The sequence below is a fragment of the Coregonus lavaretus genome, assembly GCF_964263955.1.
Source record: "Coregonus lavaretus genome assembly, chromosome: 2".
NCBI lineage: Eukaryota > Metazoa > Chordata > Actinopteri > Salmoniformes > Salmonidae > Coregonus > Coregonus lavaretus.
Genome location: NC_139989.1, coordinates 63,454,375 through 63,461,075, shown reverse-complemented (window position 1 = coordinate 63,461,075; position 6,701 = coordinate 63,454,375). Strand labels below are relative to the sequence as shown.

The following is a 6,701-nucleotide window of genomic DNA, read 5'->3' as shown; positions in this document are numbered from 1 at the left end:
TCCAGTGTGTGTGTGTGTGTGTGTGTGTTAGTGTTACCATGGTTATTATTCACAGGAACACTGATGAGTCAACATAAACCCTAAACCCTGGATAGAGGGGCTCAGTGAATGTGGTGTAGAATGTGTTCAGGTGGGTCAGTGTGTCAGAGGAGACTCTGTAGAAGGGGACGTCTATGGTAGTGGACTTATTATTGTGACAGACAGAGTAACTGTTGTCAGAGCAGAACAGACTCCAGGACTTGTCATTGTATCCAATTCCACAGTCCCTTCCTCTCCTGCTGATTCCTTTATATGTCACTCCTATAACAGCCCTTCTCCCACCGGTGGTAAGAATGTTTGTCTTAACTAGCCTGATAACTCCAACATGTCTGGATACGGCTGCTCCTCTCTCCTAGATGTCACCTTTCTGTTCTCCTCAGACAGAGAGAGGAGTCTGTTTACTGTGTTTGGGTCCAGTGTGAGATCACAGACATCTGATGGATGAAACCAGACACAATATTAGAAATCATCATCATTCACATTAGAATGTTAACTCACTTTTCACTAATTCATTTAATGTAGATGTTTCTAGGTATCAAAAGGAGAAGGTAAGGTAACTTGAGACTTGTTGAATGATCATATGTTATACTGTATGGTAATATAAAACAAACTTATTCCCGTTAATTACACACACACACACACACACACACACACACACACACACACACACACACACACACACACACACACACACACACACACACACACACACACACACACACACACACACACACACACACACACACACACACACACACACACACACACACACACCTCCTTAACACACATACACACTGAACACACACACACACACATCCTGAACAAACACACACACACACTGGACACACACACACACACATCCTGAACACACACACACACACATCCTGAACACACACACACACACACACACACACACACACACTGAACACATACACACACATCCTGAACACACACACACACACACACACACACACTGGATACACACACACACGCACACTTTCATGCATGAACACACACACACACATTTCTAACGTAATACGAACACGCCACACACACACACACACACACACACACACACACATTGTCAAAGCAACTCTTTGTAAACTTTGGTGTCCTTGATTTGTGCTTCTGTAGAACTACAGCTTCTATTTAATATGACCAAGTAAGTAATGATGGTGGTCTTTGACTTTGACTTCACTTGAATTAAGACATATTCTTAGTCATATTCTTCACAGCAGTCCAGGTTTCGTTGTGTTCTCTCCACCATGTTCCACACTGTAGCGGTAAGCAGAAGAACAGACAGTCATTGAGGAATAAACGTGAACTCACACACACACACACACACACACACACACACACACACACACACACACACACACACACACACACACACACACACACACACACACACACACACACACACACACACACACAAACACACACAGTCACACGGTCAGCATATAACTTTGTCCAAGAGGTGGTAAGAATGTTTGTCTGTGTGTGTGTCCAGTTTTTGTTTCCAGTGAGTGTGTGTTTGTTCAGTGTGTGTGTCCAGCATATGTGTGTCCAGTGTGTGTGTGTGTGTGTCCAGTGTGTGTGTGTGTGTGTGTGTCCAGTGTGTGTGTGGTGTGTGTGTCCTGAATGTGTGTCTAGTGTGTGTTTGTGTCTCCTGTGTGTGTGTGTGTGTCCAGTGTGTGTGTGTTCAGTGTGTGTGTGTGTGTCCAGTGTGTGTGTGTGTGTCCAGTGTGTGTGTGTGTGTCCAGTGTGTGTGTGTGTGTCCAGTGTGTGGACACACACACACACACACACACACACACACACACACACACACACACACTGGACACACACTGGACAAACACACACACACATAGTCAGCATATAACTTAGTCCAAGTGGTGGTAAGAATGTTTGTCTTCACTAGCCTGATAACTCCAACATATCTGATATGAACATTGACATAAACCCTCTACATACTTGAGTTTCTCCAGTCTGCAGTGTGGATCCTCCAGTCCAGCAGAGAGCAGTCTGACTCCTGCGTCTCCTGGGTGATTGTAGCTCAGGTCCAGCTCTCTCAGGTTTGAGGGGTTTGACTTCAAAGCTGAGACCAGAGAAGCACAGCCTTCCTCTGTGACTAGACAGCCTGACAGCCTGCAAAGAGTCAAATCATATTAAAACCACACTGCTAATCTTTGGTGGTGAAAATAGTGGCAGTATATTTTTTCAACACATTCAGATATATTAGTGTCCTGAAACCTGCCATATATATTTATAAAGGGATGTATCATTATTAACAATGACAAATGATCGAAGTACTGCTTGTAGATAGAAACATGTATAGTACAAATATTTGAGTAGACTAACCAGACCAGTTTAAAAAGCAGTATCAGTCAAAAGACAGACAGTGAGGTATCAGATTTAGATTGTATTGAGTATACAGTCCACACCATATCTCAAATAAAATAAAATAAAATAAAATTTTATTGGCCACATGCGCCGAATACAACAGGTGCAGACATTACAGTGAAATGCTTACTTACAGCCCTTAACCAACAGTGCATTTATTTTTAATAAAAAAGTAAAATAAAACAACAACAAAAAAGTGTTGAGAAAAAAGAGCAGAAGTAAAATAAAAGAACAGTAGGGAGGCTATATATACAGGGGGGTACCGGTGCAGAGTCAATGTGCGGGGGCACCGGCTAGTTGAGGTAGTTGAAGTAATATGTACATGTGGGTAGAGTTAAAGTGACTATGCATAAATAATTAACAGAGTAGCAGCAGCGTAAAAAGATGGGGTGGGGGGGCAGTGCAAATAGTCCGTGTAGCCATGATTAGCTGTTCAGGAGTCTTATGGCTTGGGGGTAGAAGCTGATGAGAAGTCTTTTGGACCTAGACTTGGCACTCCGGTACCGCTTGCCGTGCGGTAGCAGAGAGAACAGTCTATGACTAGGGTGGCTGGAGTCTTTGACAATTTTGAGGGCCTTCCTCTGACACCGCCTGGTATAGAGGTCCTGGATGGCAGGAAGCTTGTCCCCAGTGATGTACTGGGCCGTACGCACTACCCTCTGTATTTTTTTTATTTTTATTTTTTAGTCATTTAGCAGACGCTCTTATCCAGAGCGACTTACATGAGCAATTAGGGTTAAGTGCCTTCCTCAAGGGCACATCGACAGATTTTTCACCTAGTCGGCTCGGGGATTAGAATCAGCGACCTTTCGGTTACTGGCACAACGCTCTTAACCACTAAGCTACCTGCCGCCCTCTGTAGTGCCTTGCGGTTGGAGGCCAAGCAGTTGCCATACCAGGCGGTGATGCAACCAGTTAGGATGCTCTCGATGGTGCAGCTGTATAATTTTTGGAAGTCCAGGATCCAGTTGCAGAGGGAGGTGTTTAGTCCCAGGATCCTTAGCTTAGTGATGAGCTTTGAGGGCACTATGGTGTTGAACGCTGAGCTGTAGTCAATGAATAGCATTCTCACGTAGGTGTTCCTCTTGTCAAGGTGGGAAAGGGCAGTGTGGAGTGCAATAGAGATTGCACCCTCTGTGGATCTGTTGGGGCGGTATGCAAATTGGAGTGGGTCTAGGGTTTCTGGGATAATGGTGTTGATGTGAGCCATGACCAGCCTTTCAAAGCACTTCATGGCTACAGACGTCAGTGCTACGGGTCGGTAGTCATTTAGGCAGGTTATCTTAGTGTCCTTGGGCATGGGGACTATGGTGGTCTGCTTGAAACATGTTGGTATTACAGACTCAGTCAGGGACATGTTGAAAATGTCAGTGAAGACACTTGCCAGTTGGTCAGCACATGCTCGGAGTACACGTCCTGGTAATTCGTCTGTAATACGTCTGGCCTTGTGAATGTTGGCCTGCTTAAAAGTCTTACTCACATCGGCTACGGAGAGTGTGATCACATAGTTATCCGGAACAGCTGGTGCTCTCATGCATGCTTCAGTGTTGCTTGCCTCGAAGCGAGCATAGAAGTGGTTAAGCTCGTCTGGTAGGCTTGTGTCAATGGGAAGCTCGCGGGTGTGCTTCCCTTTGTAGTCTGTAATAGTTTTCAAGCCCTGCCACATCCGACGAGCGTCAGAGCCGGTGTAGTACGATTCAATCTTAGTCCTGTATTGACTCTTTGCCTGTTTGATGGTTCGTCGGAGGGCATAGCGGGATTACTTATAAGCGTCCGGGTTAGAGTCCCGCTCCTTGAAAACGGCAGCTCTACCCTTTAGCTCAGTGAGGATGTTTCCTGTAATCCATGGCTTCTGGTTGGGGTATGTACGTATGGTCACTGTGGGCACGACATCATCGATGCACTTATTGATGAAGCCAGTGACTGATGTGGTGTACTCCTCAATGCTATCTGAAGAATCCCGGAACATGTTCCAGTCTCTGCTAGCAAAACAGTCCTGTAGCTTAGCATCTGCGTCATCTGACCACTTTTTTATTAACCGAGTCACTGGTGCTTCCTGCTTTAGTTTTTGCTTATAAGCAGGAATCAGGAGGATAGAGTTATGGTCAGATTTGCCAAATGGAGGGCGAGGGAGAGCTTTGAATGCGTCTCTGTGTGTGGAGTAAAGGTGGTCTAGAGTTTTTTTTCCTCTGGTTGCACATTTAACATGCTGGTAGAAATTAGGTAGAACGGATTTAAGTTTCCCTGCATTAAAGTCCCCGGCCACTAGGAGCGCTGCCTCTGGATGAGCGTTTTCCTGTTGACTTATGGCCTTACACAGCTCATTCAGTGCAATCTTAATGCCAGCATTGGTTTGTGGTGGTAAATAGACAGCTATCTAGTTTGACAGTGAAGATAACCTTTTAAATGTGGCTCTATACTCCAGCATTTTGGAATTGAGATCAAATGTTTCATATGAGGTGACAGAATATGATGTCACCTTTTATTTGAGGGTATTTTCATACATATCTGTTTCACCATTTAGAAAAATAAAAGCACTTTATGTATGTAGTCCCCCTATTTGAAGAAGTCATAAGTATTCTGACCAATTAACTTATAGTGTATTAAAGTAGTCAAAAGTATAGTATTTGGTTCCATATTCCTTGCCGACAATGACTACATCAAGATTGTGACTGTCATGATTAAGAAAAATCATGAATGAATCTATAATAATGAGTGAGAGAATTACAGAGGCTACAACAAAACATGCTAACCTCTCACCATTAGCCTCATATAAAAGGTCACATTCTGTAATGTCACCTAATATGAAACATTATATCTCAAATCCAAAATGCTGGAGCATAGCGTCAAATGTAAAACTGTAAGCTTCACTGTCCAAACACATATGGTGACTCTGTGTGCCTGGTAAACACATGTGGATCTGGTGAACAGTTATCACTTGTTGACCAACTACAGGAATACTGACCTCAGAGTCTCCAGTTTACAGTGGGGATTCCCCAGTCCAGCAGAGAGCAGCTTCACTCCTGAATCCTTCAGGTCATTGTTACTCAGATCCAGCTCTCTCAGGTGTGAGGGGTTAGATTTCAGAGCTGAGACCAGAGAAGCACAGCCTTCCTCTGTGACTCCACAGCCTGACAGCCTGACAGAGAGATCATCATGATTTCACAAACACACTGTTAATTTAACACCAGTAGCGTAGAAGGACAATGGCAGATGCATTTGGTTTATTCTCTCAAACAACATATAGATTCATCTTATGTCTCCTAGAATTTTATGGTCATATTGTTATACTAATGTGAACATCAATGCACTGATTCAATATGTTTTTCAATACATATTAAATACATATTATAAAACATATTTTTCTCTAAACTGAATATTTCTTAATGATGATTAGTACTTAAATATAATTGTATTTACTCACAGAGCAGCTCTGGAGGCTTTGACCACTGGCAGCAGCCTCAGAAGACCTTCCTCTGATCTGGAGTATTTCTTCAGGTCAAACACATCCAGCTCCTTTTCTGAAGTCAGCAACACAAAGACCAGAGCTGACCACTGTGCAGGTGACAGTTCTTCTTTTGAGAGCCTTCCTGATCTCAAGAAGCTTTGGATCTCCTTCACTAGAGAATGGTAATTCAGTTCATTCAGACAGTGGAACAGATTGATGCAGCTCTCTGGAGAAGGATTCTTCCTGATCTTCTCCTTGATATACTTGACTGTTTCTTCATGGCTCTGTGAGCTGCTTCTTGTATTTATCAGTAGACCTCGTAAGTGCTTCTGATTGGACTCCAGTGAGAGGCCCAGAAGGAAGCGGAGGAAAAGGTCCAGGTTTCCTGTCTCACTTTGCAAGGCTTTATCCACAGCACTCTTGTAGAAAGTAACTTCAGGCTTGTGTCTGATCCTCACAGAAAAGTTCCTGGATGTTGATTGCGGTTCGGCCATTAGATTCTCATTGTTGTTGATGAATGAGAGGAACACATATACAGCAGCCAGAAACTCCTGAATGCTCAGATGCACGAAGCAGTACACCTTGTCCTGGTACAGCCCACATTCCTCTTTAAAGAGCTGTGTGCACAATCCTGAGTACACTAAGGCTTCATTGACATCAATTTTAGCCTTTTTCAGGTCTTCCTCATAGAAAATGAGATTGCCCTCAACAAGCTGTTGAAAAGCCAGTTTTCCCAGTGACAGAATGCTCTCTTTATTCCAGTGTGGACCTGTCTCTTCTTTCCCAAGTTACTTTTCATTCTTCTGTTTTG

At 43.6% G+C, this 6,701-nt stretch overlaps 1 long non-coding RNA gene across 1 annotated transcript; it reads right to left on the bottom strand.

Moving 5' to 3' along the window:
* Positions 1-1,974: 1,974 nt before the first annotated feature.
* LOC311148357 lies at positions 1,975-6,053 on the bottom strand. Its single transcript, XR_014614889.1, has 3 exons — positions 5,867-6,053; positions 5,408-5,581; positions 1,975-2,187 (listed from the first exon to the last, which is right to left on the bottom strand). It is a non-coding gene; the product is annotated as an uncharacterized lncRNA (long non-coding RNA).
* Positions 6,054-6,701: the final 648 nt, after the last annotated feature.